The sequence below is a fragment of the Macaca fascicularis genome, chromosome 13 (assembly GCF_037993035.2).
Source record: "Macaca fascicularis isolate 582-1 chromosome 13, T2T-MFA8v1.1".
Classification (NCBI taxonomy): Eukaryota; Metazoa; Chordata; class Mammalia; order Primates; family Cercopithecidae; genus Macaca; species Macaca fascicularis.
Window position 1 is genome coordinate 79,989,535 of NC_088387.1, and position 18,552 is coordinate 80,008,086.

The following is an 18,552-nucleotide window of genomic DNA, read 5'->3' on the forward strand; positions in this document are numbered from 1 at the left end:
CAGCCTGAGTGACAAAATGAAACCCTGACTGAAACATAAATCCAAAACAAAACAAAAATCCCAAGGAAAGAAATAAAAGAATTAAAATTAAAACTATACCAAAACACCATTCTTTATAAAAACCACATTGGCAAAAATCAAAATGTTTGGTGGAAGGTTGATAAAACTGCTGAGGAAACCAAGAATCACATATTGTTGGTACAAGTGAACTGGAACACCATTTTGTAGGGCAATGTGGTAAAATTTATCAAGATTTTATTTTATTTATTTTAAGAGACGAGGTTTTGCTCTGTTGCCCAGGCTGGAGTGCAGTGGTATGATCATATCTCACTGAAGCCTCTAATTCCTGGGATGTCTCGCTATGTTGCCCAGGCTGGTCAAGATTTTAAATATGCATTTGCTTTAACCTAGAAATTTCATTTCTAACATTTTTATAACTGATGTACAAAAATACCTATATTTCTAACAGATATATTTATTGCAGCATGTTTGTAATAGCAAAAGACTAGAAACAAGCTAAGTGTCTATCACAAGGGGACATGATGTATAGATTACAGTTCCTAAAGCTGATAGGAAGAATAAGGCTGATCTCTGTGTATGCTATGAACAACCTCTAAGATATATTGTTAGGTGAAAAAGGCAAGGAGGGAGGCTTGGCACAGTGGCTCAAGCCTGTAATCCCAGCACTTTGGGAGGCCGAGGTGGGTGAATCATTTGAGGTCAGGAGTTTGAGACGAGTCTGACCAACGTGGTGAAACCCCATCTCTACTAAAAATACAAAAATTAGCTGAGTCTGTTGGCGCATGCCTGTAGTCCCAGCTACTTGGGAGGTTGATGTGGGAGAATCACTTGAACCCAGGAGGCGGAGGTTGCAGTGAGCCGAGGTTACACCATTGCACTCCAGTCTGGGCAACAGAGCAAGATTGTCTCAAAAAAAAAAAAAAAAAAAAAAAAAAGCAAGGAGGGGAACAGGGTGTGGAGTGTGCCCCGCCTCAGCATCTCCATATGTGCTGTCAAGGGGACAGTGTCTGCCTCTGGGGAACAGAGCCAGATGCTTGGGTTAGGAGCGAGACGGAACTACTCGTTTTTTGACTGTATATACTTATTGTTGAATTTTTTGAAAACATATTCAAGAATTACCTTTTCAAAAATAAAAATTTTTAGTAAGATAGTAAGATAAAACATAGTACTAGTTGAAACAACTACCACAAAGAAACAACATGATTGCCATTATTCATCCAAGGGGCCAGCTTGTTGACTCCCTCGTCACGGTGGGAAAGAGCAGGGAGCTGTGCTGGGGGGTTGCGCACAGAGCTGAAGGGCAGCGAGCCAGGACCTGGGGGCTCAGCGAGCTTTACCAGGGAAGAGATGCCTTGCCAGGTGCTCATTATGTTAAGATAGGCAACACACAACTTCATTTGTTTCTATTTTTAAGAATTGTTTCATATGTTAGAATTTATCTCCCTCCTCCTTAAAAATAAGAACCCAAAACTCAAGTTATTTTTGAAAAATGCTAATCTGTCTCAGGTAAACTCAGGGAGAAAAGGATTTTTTGCCCATGTCTGGGTAGAGCAGTGCAGCAAGGGTGGGAGCCAGGGAGCCCCTGGGGCCAGGAGCCAGCATGCCCAGCATGGACGGCTCTTCCTCACCCTGCTGTGTTCCTTCCCAAGACCTACTGTGTGTGCTGCTCACAAGCACGTTCTGTTTTCAAGGTCTCTCTTGGTTTTCTCTAGGTGACTTCTGGAGGGTCTGAAATAGGTTGAAGGAATTGGAGTGGGACGAGAGACACAGGGGAGGAGACTTTAGGATGGAATGTGGAGATTTTTGGGATGGGGAGAAGGAGGGAGAAGAAAAAGCAATGTAAAGAAGGCCAGAGTGGCTGTAGTCCAGAAAGCAAAGATGGGACAAAAACTAGACTAGAAGGGTGTGTTTTATAAACAGCAGTGCAAAGACCATTCTTGTGAATTTCTTATTTTATGGTGCACTTGTCTAGTTCTTTTCCTTCTTCCTTCCTTCCTTTTCTTTTTCTCTCTCCTTCCTTTCCCTTTCTTTCTCTTTCTTTCTCTGTTCTTCTCTTCCTCCCCCCGCTTCCTTCCTCCCTTCCTTTCTCTCTCTCTTTCACTGTTTTAGAGATGGGATCTTGCTCTGTCACCCAGGCTGGTGTGCAGTGGTGCAATCACAGCCCACTGCAGCCTCTAACTCCCAGGGCTCAAGTAATGCTCCCACCTTAACTTTCCAAGTAACCAGGACTACAGGTGCGCACCACCACACCCAGTTAATTTAAAGTTTTTGTTTTTTGTTTTTTGTAGAGACATGGTCTTGCTATGTTGCCCAGACTGGTCACAAAATTCTGGCCTCCCAGAGTGTTGGTATGATAGTTGTGAGCTGCTACACCTAGCCTGATTCTTTCTTTAGAATACGTTTTTAGAAGTAGAATGGCTAGGTCAAAGGTTGTAAACATTTAACATTTTGGTACATGTCTCCAGACAGCACCCCAGTAAGATTTTATCAATCTCACCCAGGCAGTGTGTGAGGCTCCCCCTTCCTCCACAGCTCTTGCCAGTCATTTGAGAAAGATTTTGAGACAGAGGGATGGGAATTTGAGGGCGTTGATATCAAACATTCTTCTTCTCAATAAGGTAAGAGGCAAGATCCTGGCCAGAGTTCAGAATGAGGGGCGCTGGAGGAGGGTGGTGAAGGCAAGAAGAATCAAGATGGCAGGGCTCAGAGCAGCTGCTCTAGCAAACAAGAAGCAACATTAAGAACATGGGAAATCTGAGGATGGTTTACCACATTGTGTTTTCTTTAATTGTTTGTTCTTTAGGATTATTTCCACTGCTTTGTGGCTGCTTTAATGAGGAAATCTGATTTTTCACTTTAGAAAGGGAATCGGGTGGATAATTTGATTTAATGATACAAACATTAATTGAGTACCTAGTATGTGTCAATCACAGTCAGGCATGCAAAAAGGAGTAAGACTTGTGCCTTGCTCCCAAAATGCTCCAGTCTAATAACAGAGACCATCAGTAATAATTACGGTGCAGTGCAACATAGGGAACAATAGAAAGAAGAAAAGTTTGCAGATGAAACACCAAGGAAAGAGGAACTACTGCTAAGACGTTGAGTAGTTTTATCAGGAAAGGCTTGGTGGAGAGGGTAAGTCCAAGGCCAGGTTTTAAGGGTGCAAAGGAGGTGCTTGCCTGCCTAGTCTATCACTAAATATGATAAGGCATGAAAAGCCCTCAGTGGGTGCCTGTCACCTAGCAAGCACTTGGTCTGTGTCACAACCGGGGTGTGTCCAACCATCTTCCAGCCTGTGGGTGGTGAGTGGGGGTTTGAGCTGCTTCGTGGCAGGTGTGTATGTTGGGGGGTGATGGTGGTAGTGGGGACTGAGGGTCCAGTTTCTTTTTCCTGAGGATCCAGGTGTCCTGGGACGTTGTGGGGCTGGGTGGGGGTAACTTGGATGGGGAGAGAGCTGCTGAGGGAGGAAGAGCTACTAGTGGACCCTCCAAGAAAGGCAACCAGGGGGTCCCTGGGTGCTGGCGAAGGCCAGTGCCCAGAGTTCTGGGTGGCAGCGGTGACTTTTGCTGCCACTTCTTTATCCCACCTGTATGAGCCCTTCATGTTGGGCTGTAGCTTCTCTCAGCCTTGAACTTTCTTCCTGTCTCTCCTCCACTCACCATTTCCTAAGACTCCTGACTGTTTGGTTTTGGTGGGGGTGTAGAGGAATAGTGGAGAGAAGCCCCGCCCACACTCAAGATGTTTCTCCTAAACATTTAATCTTGTCCAGACATCAAAGCTTGTATTTTCCTTTTTTTCCTCCATCACATCCCTCCCTTAAGGCAGAGAGCATAGAACAATCTAGCTGCTTGAGTATAAGTTTGTGATGGAGTGGGGTAGGGTGGAGGGCTGGGAGGATAGAAGGAAGTTTGGGGTAGAAAAAATTGGTTATAATCTCAAAAATGCTTCCTGCTACATTGGAGTTATTAGCCTGGAGACCACCACCCACCTGGTAGCTGAACATGCTGCTTGCAAGTAATATGGTAAATGAGAACTGCGTGGGCACCTATCTTGCAACCAGGGTGTCTAAAGTGGCATTTATATTCACAAACAAAAGTAAGGATCAAGCTATTCAGATGAATTGTGGCCCAGGTCCCACTGTATCCTTTTGTTTTCCCACAGGACAGTGGGGGCAATTGGTGGGAGATGCAGGCTCAGGACCCCCTGTGGTTGTACAGCCCAGCCTCAATGTCTTGGGTCTCTGGTCACTTAGTTTTGCCTGCACGGTCGCCCACACAAATTCCGGGGGGAGCTTGTGTTATAAGGAATGGGGCCAGGTGGTCAGGAACATCGTAGGAAGAGGGTGCATATTATCCTGGGGCTTTGGACCCCTCTTTTCACAGCTGGGGAAATGGGGAGTCCTCTTCCTGACCAAACTCCAGCTTTCAGTAGCCTCAGGCTGGGCACTGACTTGGGTTCCTCCTCTAGGGGCTGCCCATGTCATGGGTTTCAGGGCTGGGCTTTAGGTGGGAAAGGATGGTGTGACCAGCAACTGGGAGAAGGATTCCTGGTGCACAGGAGGATTTCTGGGAGGCAAAGAGTGAGGAGAGAGAGAGTTGCAACAAGTTGCAACAAGTTGCCAAGCAGAAAGGAGGGCGGATGAAAGTTACAAAGCCTGATAATCTTCCATCCTCAAAACTTCTCATCCGAAGCACAGAATCTAATCAGATGTTTAAAGATCCCAGAGAAACAAATGAACAAACACAAGAGCAGAGAACAGAATCTGAGGACAGGTGCAGTGTCTGCATTATTATGACAGTAAAGACAGATATTCAAACTGGCTGTTAGATTGGTTTTGGAATTCTGTTATGTTGCTATGGGTAAACAGTCTCATTTCCTGAGATAGGAAAAGTAGGAATGGGGTGGGAGGAAGTGGTCATGAATCTCTGGAGACAGCAGTATCTGCATCTTTATTAGCCAGGAAGATGCAGGTTGAAACCAGATGGCAAATATTTCATCACAAAGAGCATCTGTCAGAGAGAGGGCATGTTCTGGGGTAGTGCCAGCACTGTCAGGCCAGCGAACAGCCTTTCTTGAGTTGCTAGTGTGTGCTCAGCCATTACTGTGGTGCCACCCGACTCAGGACATTCACATTGCATCCAAAGTGAATGCCACTCCTTGAAGCATGTCCCAGTTATTTATTGTTACATGGGCAAACCACCACAAAACTTCATGGTTTAAAACAACAATTTATTCTTATTTTTCAAGGTTTTGTGGGTTGACTGGGCTCAGCCGGTTGGTTCTCACTTGGGTTCTCTCATGTTGATAAAGTCAGATGTCAGCTGGGCTGCAGTCCTACAGGGGCTTAAGGGGGCTAGATGATCAAGGTGCTTCACTCACCTGACTGGCTGATGCTGGCTGTCGACTTGGGGCTCAGCCAGGGTTGTTGACTTACATGTGGTTTTTCCATGTGTCTTGGGTTTCTCACAGCATGACAGGTTCTGAGAGGGAATGTCCCAAGAACAAACATTCCAAGAGGTCCAGGCAGAACCTGCAGGGTTTCTTGTGAGCTAGTCTTGGAGGTACAAGGATATTGTTTCCATTGAATTCCATTCGTCCAGTTCTGATTCGAGGGAAGGAAATTAGACTCCACCTCTTTCCCTTCCTTTCTTCCCTTCCCTTCCCTTCCCTTCCCTTCCCTTCCCTTCCCTTCCCTTCCCTTCCCTCCTTCCTTCCTTCCTTCCTTTCTTCCTTTCCTTTCCTTTCCTTTCCTTTCCTTTCCTTTCCTTCCTTCCTTCCTTCCTTCCTTCCTTCCTTCCTTCCTTCCTTCCTTCCTTCCTTTCTTCCTTCTTTCCTTCCTTCCTGCCTTCCTTCCTTCCTTTTCTTTGAGACAGAGTCTCGCTCTGTTACTCAGGCTGGAGTACAGTGGCATGATCTTGGCTCATTGCAACCTCCGCCTCCTGGGCTCAAGCAATCCTCCCACCTCAGCCTCCCAAGTAGCTGGGACCACAGGTGCATGCTACTATGCCCAGCTAATGTTTTGTATTTTTTGTAGAGACAAGGTTTCACCATGTTGCCCAGGCTGGTGTCGAACTCCTGGGCTCAAGCGATCCACCTGCCTTGGCCTCCCAAAATGTTGGGATTACAGGCGTGAGCCACTGCACCCAACCCAGACTCCACCTCTTGGTGTAGGAATAGCATGTGGGCACAGAGAGGTAAGGAATTGATGGTGGCGTCTTTGGAGGTAAGCTTCCACACACACCACCCAGGACCAGGGCTGGCTCCACGGTTATGCAACCTGTGCAGTTGCACATGGCCCTGGGCTCAGAAGGCTCCTGTGCTTGGCTTAATGCTCTATGGCCACCATCTTGAAATTTTTAACAATGTTTAATAAGGAGCCCACGTTTTTGTTTTACACTGGACCCCACCAATTGTGTAGCCAGCCCTGCACAGGACTTACTGTGAAGGTTCCGCTTGGATTTGTGCAGTGTGATGAGGGGAGGGCATCTGCAGAACTCTGCACTATACAGATCAGCTGAAGAAACAAGACTTACTTGAAACACTGAAACTGGTAAATGCCAGTATCTGGGCAGGGGTTAGGCTGTGATTACCCAAGGAGGGCAAACACAGGGTGGGAAGAATTCTCCCATTTTGCATTCTCTCTTGGGTCATATTCAGACTCTGAACCCATGCTGGGCTCAAAGCCTTCCTTCTCTGGGGCCAGAAAAGCTTCCAGGAATCTTTGAAATGTCTTTTTCCTCTCCCCACCTTACCTCTTCCCTTACCCTTGTTCCCAGGATTCTTGAGCTGGGGGCCTTGAAGGGAGGGGCTTCCAATATCAGGACTGGCTCCTGGGGTGACTGGGGGGAAAAGGGAGTGTGGGGTGCCTGGGAAGAGTGTAAGGATGTAAGTGGAGCTTGCAGGGGTTCCATGCACACTCAGGCCAAAAGTCTCAGGTGAGACATTGGAAGAGACCTGAAGGAAGCTGGGCCATATGTGGCCTTGGTGTGGGGGAGCACATGGAGGGGTGGGAGGAGGAAGCGCTCTGGTCTTCTCTAAGGAACATGCTGAATGCTCTGGTGTCCTGAACAATGCCTCTCACATGGTCCCCAGCCAGATACCTCACCATTCCCCAAGGCACAGGGCATGCCTTTTTCCATTGTAGGAAATGACTCAAAGAGCCCCCTAGTGCCTGGGCTCAGCCCAGCGCCTAACCAGGGCATGAAGACAGTCCCTGAGGGAGGCACCACTTGTTTACAGACAATGCCTGGTTTCCTTCAAAGGTCTCGTCCTACTGTGTTGAGCCTGCAAAATAATTTTCTGATTGTGCAGATTAACAGGACATACTTTTCCACCAGAGACAGCTGACCCATTTCCAATTTTGTAAGTCTGAGAGGGTGAAGGAGGATGCTGCTCCCTGGGGAGCTGGCTCTAGTATTTCTCAAAAACAGAGACACTTGCAAATGGTTCATACAAGGCCCCATAGATCGTCATTCTTGGCTGTGCTGGCAATTGCCTGTTTGCTCTCAGATTGGTTCCTTGCCCCTCTAGTGTTCCTCTGCAGGGAGTACATTTCCCAGGCTCCTTGCCCATGGCTTCTAGGGTGAGTTAAGCCAATGCAGGGTCCTGGCAGGAGATTTTAAGGCAGTAAGAAGGGGAAAGTTAGGATGTTCATTTCTCTCTGCTGCTCTCTGCTTCCTGTGGTGTCTTTGGCAGCATCTGGGTCTCTTCATGGTTCCAGCTCACAACACATGTTGCCGCTCTCTTTGATTGCCAATTCCCACTCGGCAGCCTTGGCTTTGGGCTCTGGTAACCCCACTTCATCTCTTTCCTCACCCCCTCCAGCCTAAGGGCAGAAGTGGCTCCCTGCTGCTGCTCACCTCTGGATTGCCTCATCATCCCTTATGTGGCTTTTTGACCCTCCCATCACCTATGTAACCTCTCTCTATTACATTTCCTGTTGGGAAGATCTAAACTAATCTAAATTGTTGGTCATTCTGCTTTTTGTGTATCCAGGAAGCCCTGGAGGTCAGGGAAGGTCCTGTGACTCTGGTTACTCCATCCCTAACTCCAAATAGATTCCATGGAATTCAACTCCAGTTGGATCCATATGCTATGCACATAAGTGACTGTATTCTAAAGCCAACAGCAAACTGAGAAGGCAGCCTGGCCTGCTCCCACCAAGCCCAAGTCACTTCAGACCATTTTTCTAGGGAGTTAGAAGAACAGCCAGAGCAGGGTGGACAATGTGGCTGACATGCCAAGAGGCTGGGGTGAGGGGTGCTCTAGTGGCTACTGTCTGCCCTTATGGGGCACCCCAATATGGTGTCCATTCTCATTGCTCACACCCTTAAGTTTTGGAGGCCAGTGATTAAGAGCATGCGTGTGTGACTTGGGAAACCATAAAAATGTGTGTGAAGCTTAGGAGCTAATGTACATGTGCAAGCGAGGCTTAACATCCTATGGAGATGAATATAGGTTCATTTCCTCTGTGAAGATGTGGGTCTTCTTATCTAGAATAGCTAAGCTTGAGCCTGGCTCCCAAGGTCACCCGGTCTCCAAGACAAAGTCTTCTGGGGTCACTGGCAAGACAGAGGCCCAGAATGGAGTTTATGGAGGGAGTTGTTAGCCAAGCCTGAGGAGACACATCGGAGATGAACCCAAGTTAGGGGCTATGGAGACCCTCACCCTCCTTCCTCAATTGAGGGAGTCTAGCCCTCTCTAGCCACGTCCCCTCCTGCAGACTGCTCCTTCCGCTGGGGCACAGAGCAGAAGCCTAGGGACCTGTCACTTACCAGATGACTGTTGGGGGGCTGTTTAGGTTCTGATAGAGCGGGCTTTTCATTTTGAGAGTTGATTCTATTTCTTCATCAGTAAGTAGGATCTAGGGGAAAGAAAGCATGCAAAAGGGCAAGAATCAGGAAAATTGGAGTAGTAGCTGGACAGAACTCTAGATGTGTGTTTGTGTGTGAGAGAAAGAGAGGTGGGGGGGGAGGGAGGAGTTACCCCCACGATGACCTCCAGCTTCCCTCTCTTCACCCTCATCCTGGGGATAGCACAGGCTCAGGCCTGCCCTGGTTGCCCTGGCGATTGGCCTGGCCTGGGCTCTGGGGTGGGGGGAGGGGTGCACCACATCATCACCTGCCGTACTCCCAGCCCATGCAGTCCTCCTGCTCCTGCCGCTGCATGCCTGGGCTCTGGTCATGCCAGGCTTCCTTGTGTCCTGTGTCTGTGGCCTGGTCCTGCCAACCTGTCTAGTCTTTCCAGGCTCGAGGCCCTGCATTGCTCTTTCTGGCCTTCTCCCCTCCCTCCCGCTCCTCATCTAGCCTTTTTTGGGTTCTGGGATCTGCTGACAGACTTTCTTCTTGCTGCCTGCCTGCTTAGATTTCAGAAGACCCCTCTGGAACTGCCCATGGCTGTGATCCACCTGCTGGTAGCAACGCCCTATTACCAAACGCTAGACGATCTGCCACTCCCCTCCGCAGCCGCCGACTGGTGCTGAGCTGCCACCTGTTGTCTCTTTCCACACCCTTGTACACTGCATTCTGCCTGTCACTCTGGACGGCTGCCCAGCAGCTGCAGCTGAGGCCGTCCTGCCAGCACCTTCCGCAGCCTCATGGGTGGTCCTGTCCGGTTCCTGGCGCTCCCAGCCTGCCTCGTCTGCTGTACTTACAGAGCCACATCTGGCTGAATACAGAGCTGGGGTAGCCTGGATGGGCCCATGGCACACTCATCCCCAGAGAAGTAGGCGTCCTCCCTCTGGACCTCTAGGGAAGGGCCAGATCAGGAGCCCAATAATAAAACGCAGTAATGATAATCATAGCTAATGTTTACTGAGAACTTAGGATGTGACCGGCTCAGTGATTTACCAGAACTACTCTATACTGCATAACTACCCTATCAGGTAAGTACTATTAATATCCCCTTTCCCAGATGAAGAAACTAAGGCTAAACAATGGAAATTAACCTGTGTGTGGTCCCATGGGCATAATTCATGGAGCCAGGATTCAGAACCAGGTGCTTGACTTCATGGCTCATGCTCATAACCACTAGACCAAAGCGCCTCCTCCGTGACTTCTGGGGAAGGCCCAGCAACATTCTCTATTGTGTCCAATGACTTCTCCCTGGTCTGAGATCCACTGACCCACAGGGGTAGGGTTAAGGTTCAGGCCAGAGATTTAGCTAAGCTTTGACTATCCCGATCTCCACTCACTGCAAGCTCCGCCTCCTGGGTTCACACGATTCTCCTGTCTCAGCCTCCCAAGTAGCTGGTACTACAGGCGCCCGCCACCACACCCGACTAATTTTTTGTATTTAGAGAAGGCTGGAATAAGCGAATTTCTGCTCATCTTCAGGAGTGGCCTACTGGAGCCACACATCTCCCAGCTCTCCTCGTGTGTCTCCCAGACCCTTCTTCCATCGTGTCCCCTCCCTTAGGCTCCTGGAAAGTTTTCAGAGAGAATCACCAAGTAGTAACACTGTTAAACAAAACAGGAAAATGGGACTTGTATGTATATATGATGAAATTATTAATTGATGGATCTACCTTCTTAGAAGGGTCAGAGACTGAATGAATAGAGAAGAAGAAAAGAGAGGGTACCCTGGGGGTGGCAAAAGTCCTTTTTTTTTCTTTTTTTTTCTTTGAGACGGAGTCTCGCTCTGTTGCCCAGCCTGGAGTGCAGTGGCGCGATCTCAGCTCACTGCAAGCTCCACCTCCCAGATTCATGTCATTATCCTGCCTCAGCCTCCTGAGTAGCTGGGACTACAGGTGCCCACCACCACGCCTGGCTAATTTTTTTGTATTTTTTGTAGAGATGGGGTTTCACCGTGTTAGCCAGGATGGTCTCCATCTCCTGACCTCATGATCTGCCCGCCTTGGCCTCCCAAAGTGCTGGGATTACAGGTGTGAGCCACTGTGCCCGGCCAAAAGTCTTTAAGGAAAAGAGGGGCTTCTTGGAAGAGGCAGTGGTGCAGATCACTTTGGCTTTAGCCCTGCCTCAAAGCAGCTATGGGGAGAGGAAAAGGAAGGATACGTGCTGGATTGGGGGTACTTCAGTTTCTAACAGAATAATTACATACAGGTGCTCCTTGACTCGTGACATGATTACATCCCAATAAATCCACTGTATGTTAAAAATATTGTAAGTTGAAGATGCGTTTAATGACACCTAAACTGCCAGACATCCAGCTTAGCCTAGCCTACCTTAAACATGCTCAGAGCACTTTAATTATCCTACAGTTTGGCAAAATCATTTAACACAAAGCCTATTTTATAATATGTGTTGAGTATTTCATGTAATTTATTGAATATTGTACGGAAAGTGAAAAACAGAATGGTCATATGGGTGCTCAGTGTACAGTTTCTACTGAATATGTGTAACTTTCACATGTTATAAAGTTGAAAAATTGTAAGTTGAACCATCATAAGTTGGGGACCATCTGTACTGTGGATTGGTGAAAGGGACGGAGATGGCGTAGGATGGTGGCTTGGAGGGGTTGGATACAGGCATGACAACAACTGGGTCAATTCACTGTTTCATAGTGAAACAGTGTTTTGTGATTTCTGAGTCCCATTTATTCTTGGAAAAACAAGTTCTTGAGAAAGATATCAAGGGACATCTCCCCTTCTCTTAGCAACTTTCAGTTGTTCAGAAAGGAGACGGGTCTGTTTTCTAGGAATCTAGCATATGGGCTGCAGCCAACTCAGTCACACTCATATTGTAAGTCCTCAATCCTGCAATATGAGTATGTGGCTCTGCTCTGGGCCTTTCTCATTTGCAAGGCTCCTCTAGCCTGGCTGAGCTGGGCTGAGCTGGACAGGGAGCTGCTGCTTATCCCACCCTCCTCTCAGGTTCATTTCTGTTTGGGAGTATGGGCAGGTTATAGCTTCTGCCTTTTGACTCTGCTTCCTGGGCACCAAGAAGGAAAAAGAAAAGGAAGGTATCTGTAGGCTCTAGGTTATTACAGCCTAAGAGGGCAGAAGGGAGAAGGAAGGCAGATGGAGAGGAGGATGGACTAAACAGGTTGATGGATGGACAAATGAGCAGGCTCTCGCTCCTTGTCCAGCAGCAGAGGTAACGGTGGCATAAGGTGATGTGGATCAGGAACTTTCATTCAGAAGATGTGGATTGTAGGTAATAGCCTGAATGTCTTTGAAAGACTCTGGACCCTGGTGGGAAGAACCTGTGTTTGCACCGGCCTCTGCCATTAGCCTCAGCTTCCCTTAGCTGCACAAGATCCCGCCAATTCTAATGGACTCTGCAGGCTGAGAGGGGTTGCTGCAAGTAGGTCAGGCTTTGTGGGGTTCCAGGGTTAGTCTTGGGGTAGTACCCTGGCCATCCCTGCCAACAGTGTCATTTTCTGGCAGCCCCAATCATTCAAAAGGTAATTCTGCCTTTTGGTCTTGTCAAGGAGGGAGCTGTTTCAAAGGGCCAGGTGAGAAGGGGACTCTGTGGTAAGAGTCCCGATCTGAGTGTGGGGAGGGCTGGTGGAGCCCAGCGTGACCTCGGAGTTATATACGTGCACACCACATGGTGGGCCATGTGCGCTGCTGCCTGGGCTCTGGAGGCTGCCAGGCCCTCCATGCTTGGAATAGTCGGGATCTGCTGACTTGACAAAATGGGGTGGAGGCTGGGCCACATCTGGAGGGGAGTGGGAAGGAGCTCCCAGTGACTGGGCTGTGGAGGGACTTCCCAGCTTCGCAGACCTGAGCTCCCCCTTCTTTCCCCACAACCACAAGAGCGGTGTAATTCTCCTCACGTTAAAAGTAAACATCTGGCAGCATCTGCAATGCCCAAAATAAACAAAGAACTAATAGGAGGAATTCGTAACCACAATGGGTCCTGCATGGAGAAGGGAGGGGCACTTCACTGTACAGAAGCTAAAATGACTAAGTGGTGAGCCTCAGCTCATTCGTTTATTGCTTGGTGATTAATTCATTGATCAGTGCACAAGCTCCTAGAAGACCCTGCTGATGCAGTTTTCCAATGCCCCCAGGGCAGCAGAGATGTCACGTCAACTTCATGGCACCAGATGGTCCTTGGTGTGCCGGGGACTGGGGATGATGGTCAGTCCTGGGGTGTCTGTTGCACCTTACTGCAAGTCCAGGGGCCGATATCCAGAGATCCGAGAACAGTGGGAAATCTGTGTGGCAAAGCCCTAGGGTCACTGCAGGGAAAGGGATTATTTTCTGGGAGGTTGCCTGAAGCCTTTCATGAGAGATCAGAAGCAGACACCAGCACAGAGGCAGATAGGATCCCTCCGTGGCAGAGATGCCAAAGGTGTTCCCAAGGATGAGAGGGAGAGGGAGACAGGGGAAGTGGAGCTGGAACAGAAGAGGTGGCCACCTCTTAAGGTCAGTCCCCTGAAGCTGGCCAGTGTGCCAGACAGGGCAGTGGTATTGTAATAAACAGTGATGATGACACTGACTGCTGAAAGATTGACAGCAAACTGGAAACAGAGCCTAGGACTGGCTGGCACCATCTGACGACTGAGAAGGGCTTAAGGATGAAATTGGTCATATTTGAACACCATCAAATTCATTCCTCACAGCCACACTAAATGCAAGCAACAGACAGAGAAACAAATTAGTAACAAAAATGTCTCCAGCTTTTACGTTCTGGCAGAAGAAATGCTTCCAAGGAGGGACAGATTCACAAGCCTTCCTAATTTTGAGGACCAATATTCTTTATCACCCTCGTCACATGGTCGGGAGTGGTGCAGGGCTCGCCAAGGAAGAAGGGACGGAAAGACGTGGAGAAGGTCTGGTTGTCTGAGTGTTAAGAAATCAGGCAGCTGGTTATAACTTCAGAAATGGGTCTCGTGCCAGAGGTCATAAAATTGCTGCCAGCCAGTTGAATCCAGCTTGTAGACATGTTCTGTTTGGTCTGCAAATGTCTTTTTATTTCATTTTAATTTTGAATTTGAACAAGTAACCAAAGTGTACAAATCAGGAGAGTCACAAAACATTCCAGCTTTCTTGAAATACCTATGCAAGTCATGCCTAAGTTCTCCAGGCGGCCTTAGGCATCACTGATCCCTTCCGTGCTGGCTCTATAGTCATTTGTGATTTCAACTCCTGTATTAGGCCATCAAACACTTGTTAGGCATCAAAGAATTAGTGGGGCTGACTTTCCAACAGTCCAGGATAAGTAAAGGTTATATAACAAAACGGGAGATTTTGGTCCCATTTTAGGTAAAAAGATCGAACTACTTTTTTAAGACGTTGAAACACGATCTAAATAAAACCATTTGTATTAACCAGACAAAATCATGACACAGCCAGGCACGGTGGCTCGTGCTTATAATCCCAGCACTTTGGGAGGCCGAGGCGGGTGGATCACCTGAGGTCAGGAGTTCATGACCACCTTGACTAATATGGTGAAACCCCATCTCTACTAAAAATACAACATTAGCAGGGCATGGTGGCACATGCCTATAATCCCAGCTATTTGGGAGGCTGAGGCAGGAGAATCCCTTGAACCTGGAGGCAGAGGTTGCAGTGAGCCGTGATTGTGCCATTGCACTGCATCCTGAGCAACAAGAATGAAACTCCATCTCAAAAATACCAAAAAAACAAAAAAACACACAGCATGTATAAAAATTGGACAATAAAGAAAAATACCTTTGTCATCCTTGCAAAATTATGGATTTTTGTGTATTTCCTTCCAGTCTTTTCCACATTTTTTTTTTTTTTGAGATGAGGGAGTCTCTTTTTTTTTTCTTTGAGACAGAGTCTCACTCTGTCACCCAGGCTGGAGTGCAGTGGCACATCTCAGATCATTGTAACCTCTGCTTCCCTGGTTCAAGTGATTCTCATGCCTCAGCCTCCTAGCTAGAATTACAGGTGCATGCCACCATTCCCAGCTAGATTTTTTTTTGTATTTTTCATAGAAACAGGGTTTCACCATGTTGGCCAGGCTAGTCGCAAACGCCTGGCCTCAAGTGATCCGCAAGCCTCAGCCACCCAAAGTGCTGGGATTATAGGTGTGAGCCACCGTGCACTTATATATAAATAAAAAAAATTTATTTTTACATAGTGGAATACATTGGTTTGCATACTGCTTTTTCATTTAACACTATAATTTATACATTTTCTCATATTGCCAAACAATTCTCATTTTTGTTATTCTAAATAATGTTGCAAGGAGCATCTGTGTGCATTTGAATCTTTTCGTATTTTGAATTATTTGCTAAGAATATATTTTCAGAAGCAGCTTGAATGGATTACATAAAGACTTGAGCATTAAAGAGTTAACCTGTAAGTTCCTAACCCGAAAGTGCCCTGTAGAAATCTCTTCATCTCAGCACATTGTTGGAGAGCCTATAGGAAAAAAAAGGTCACTTCAGCATATGTGATAGGATTGTGGGTAATTTCTAAAAAAATTCGGCATGCGAAGTCCATTCCGGGAATAGCACTATCTTGAGACCCAAGTCAAATAGTACTAAATGTGCTAAGCAGAGGTCTGTGTTTAAAGAAGAAACTCATTTGCTCTTAATAACTGCAGAATGCTGCATAGCTCAACGATGGAGTCAGAAGACTCCGCACAGCATCAAAGCCTGCTTCAATAAGATACGGGAGGCCAAGGTACAAGATAATCTGTCTTTCTCAATTAAAGTATCTTTGTGCCCTAAGTACAATAGTCATTTCTTAGAACAATGGTTGCCTTTAAAACTTTTTATTGATGGCAGAATAAAAGGACTAAACAAAACCAGAGCGTTTAAAGGTAATCTATATCCCATATACAACCCAAAGAGTGGTGTAAACAAGGTGATATGTCATAAAATGAAATGTGATACAGATAACCACACTATTATCTTCTGCACAAGTTCAGATGAATTACAGTGCCTGAAATCTCCAAGCAATGGAAAATAAAGCACGCTGTATATTTTGTTTTGTATCCCCTCTCTGCACCCCCTGCCACCCCCTAGCCCAGGCTGCTGCCAATAAATAAGAAGATTGACATCATGGAAGCATAGGACAAAATGAGAGCCTTTTCTTGAGACTAACCCTCGTGCTGAAGAACTGAAGGCACCAGAGGGTTCTCTGGGAAATGGTGCGAGAGTTTAGTTTCGATGCCAGGCAAGCTGACAGAACCTCTAAGGGCAGGATTACGGGGCGCTTGAGAAAGCTCCACCTCCTGTGGAAAGGCAGCCTGTCTCTGGTAAGGCAAAATCATGCTTCCCTAATCTACTAGAGTTTTTGAAGGGTCAAATAAGTGTGCGGATAAGGGGGAAACAGGAGACACAATCTCCTTACACTTTCAAGCATCCTCTGAGAGGCGCCACACCAAAGCGTGTTAAAGGAGTTGAGTCACCATGGGAATGGGGAGAATGTCGGCGACAAATAGGGAACTGGCTTAGAGATAAGAAATAAAGAGTAAGGATAAACAAGGCTTTATCTGGATGGAAAAATGTGAACTGTGGGGCTCCTGCTGGGGAATCGATGCTCTTAGGGGGACCAGGTTAACCGGCCCTTAGTGATTTGAGATGTGACTATCAAGCCCTTTACTTTCACAAGTCACATGTGGAAATCATCCCCATCGCTATACAGTCATTGATCACATATCACCTTGAATTGTGACATCTCCAGTGACTTAGTGGGCTCCTGAAAGGCAGAGCATAGCTGATATTTCTGGATTCATTAGAGTGACTAGTGTCCAAGAACTATTTTGTGGCTTGATCAGTTGAGAGAAGAATGAGTGTACATTGAAATCTTCTGGCTTGCCAATGACCTTGAGCTCTTCCAAGTAGGAAAATACCAGCAAAAGGCTGTGAGATGCAGGAAGATACAGGGGGCTCAAGAATGGCTGAAGATGTTCCCCATGGGCAAGGTCAGGTTGAGTAAAGCATTCGAATTGCACTTTTTTTTTTGAGACTGAGTTTTGCTCTTTTTGGTGAGGCTGGAGTGCAATGGCAAGATCTCACTGCAACCTCTGCCTCCAGAGTTCAAGTGATTCTCCTGCCTCAGCCTCCCGAGGTGCCTGCCACCATGCCAGTTAATTTTGTATTTTTAGTAGACATGGGGTTTCATCATGTTGGCCAGGCTGGCCTCAAACTCCTGAACTCAAGTGATTTGCCCGCCTCGGCCTCCCAAAGTGCTGAGACTACAGGCATGAGCCACCGCACCCAGCCTGCACTTTGTTTTTATGAGATGTGTAAAGAGAATACAAGTAAATACATCATATATATCAGTTTAGAAAATAATAGTGAATACATAATATATACCAGTTTAGAAAATAATAGTATAAGCTGCACCTTTGAGGACAAGAGATTTAAAGCTGTCAGCGACAGCCCAAGGAAAGATTTTGGGTCAATATAATCCAGTGCTTCTCAACCTGTTTTCCATTATTATTCCCCCACCCCCACCAAGTACTTTTTTTAACCTACTTTTCCCCCAGTTGCCACCACCTTCCATGAAGTTTTAATAACATGGAATATTGCATTTCTGTTTATGTCCTGTGGCCCTTTGCAGGGCCATAAGTCATTGTAATATCTAAGATTTTTCATCTCCCAAGAACCAAGTGTTGTCTCCTTGGGAATGATGGTGGCTCTGTTGAGAATGCGTGCTGTGAGGGACTTGCTGAAGAATTGGGCCCAAAGTGTGACTTCATTCAAACAACAACAAATTGCTGAATATCTAAGGATGGAACTGGGAACAAGAGTCTTCTCTTGCCTTCCCCTCAAGCCAAACAAAATCCCAAAGATGTGAGGTGAGGTGGGGTGCTACTGACCAGCTTTTAGGTGACCACATTGAGTTCCTTAGCCCTCTGCCTTCAAGTTCGGTTTGGCCAATGGGGAGCTCAGCAGGAGACTGAAGGAGTGAGGAGGGAATGTGTGGTGAGAGTGTATGTCCCACCTTGTGAGGTCACCCTGTATGGTGGGGTCCTTTGCTCACTTCTTCAAGTGCCAAATCTACATGACTCCTGGGTTCTTCTTCCAGGTTCTGAGTTCTGGTAATAGCTCTCACTCCCTTCCTTTGGTGGGGGATAGAGATGGAAATAACTTGGCTGCCACTGGCTCAGGTCATAGCTATCCTTTGGGGTTCCCCTGGACATACGCATTTGTAAATGTGTCTTATGCACACCGTGCTGTTTCCTATTGGGACCTTGAATGATAGAGGGAGAAATTCTTTTTGCTGAATCCTGGGAGAGGCTTTCTGGAGCTGGAATGAGGCCAGAGGGCCTAGGGCTGGGTAGGATGGACCAGGACAACAAGCCATTAAAATGCTGAAAAAAGGAGGCTGACAGGGCCCTTGGCTGGAATGAGAGTGGGAGAAGGAACTTCCCCCAAACACAGCTGTAGGGATCCTCTAGAGCTTACGAGGCAATTATTAGAAATATCTTGGTCTATCTCCTTCCCGTAGGTGGGAATGATGTGGCACTTTGTCCACCTCAGGGGGTAGCCTTGGCTGGGGTTCACGAAGAGGTGAACAGAGAAACATAAACGTTCTTCACACAGACCTCAAAGGGGTCATTTAAGGTCAGGGTCCCTGGGACATCCTCACTCTTGCGGATGATGCAGGGGAGGTGGCAGGTGTGAGTGGATCATTGC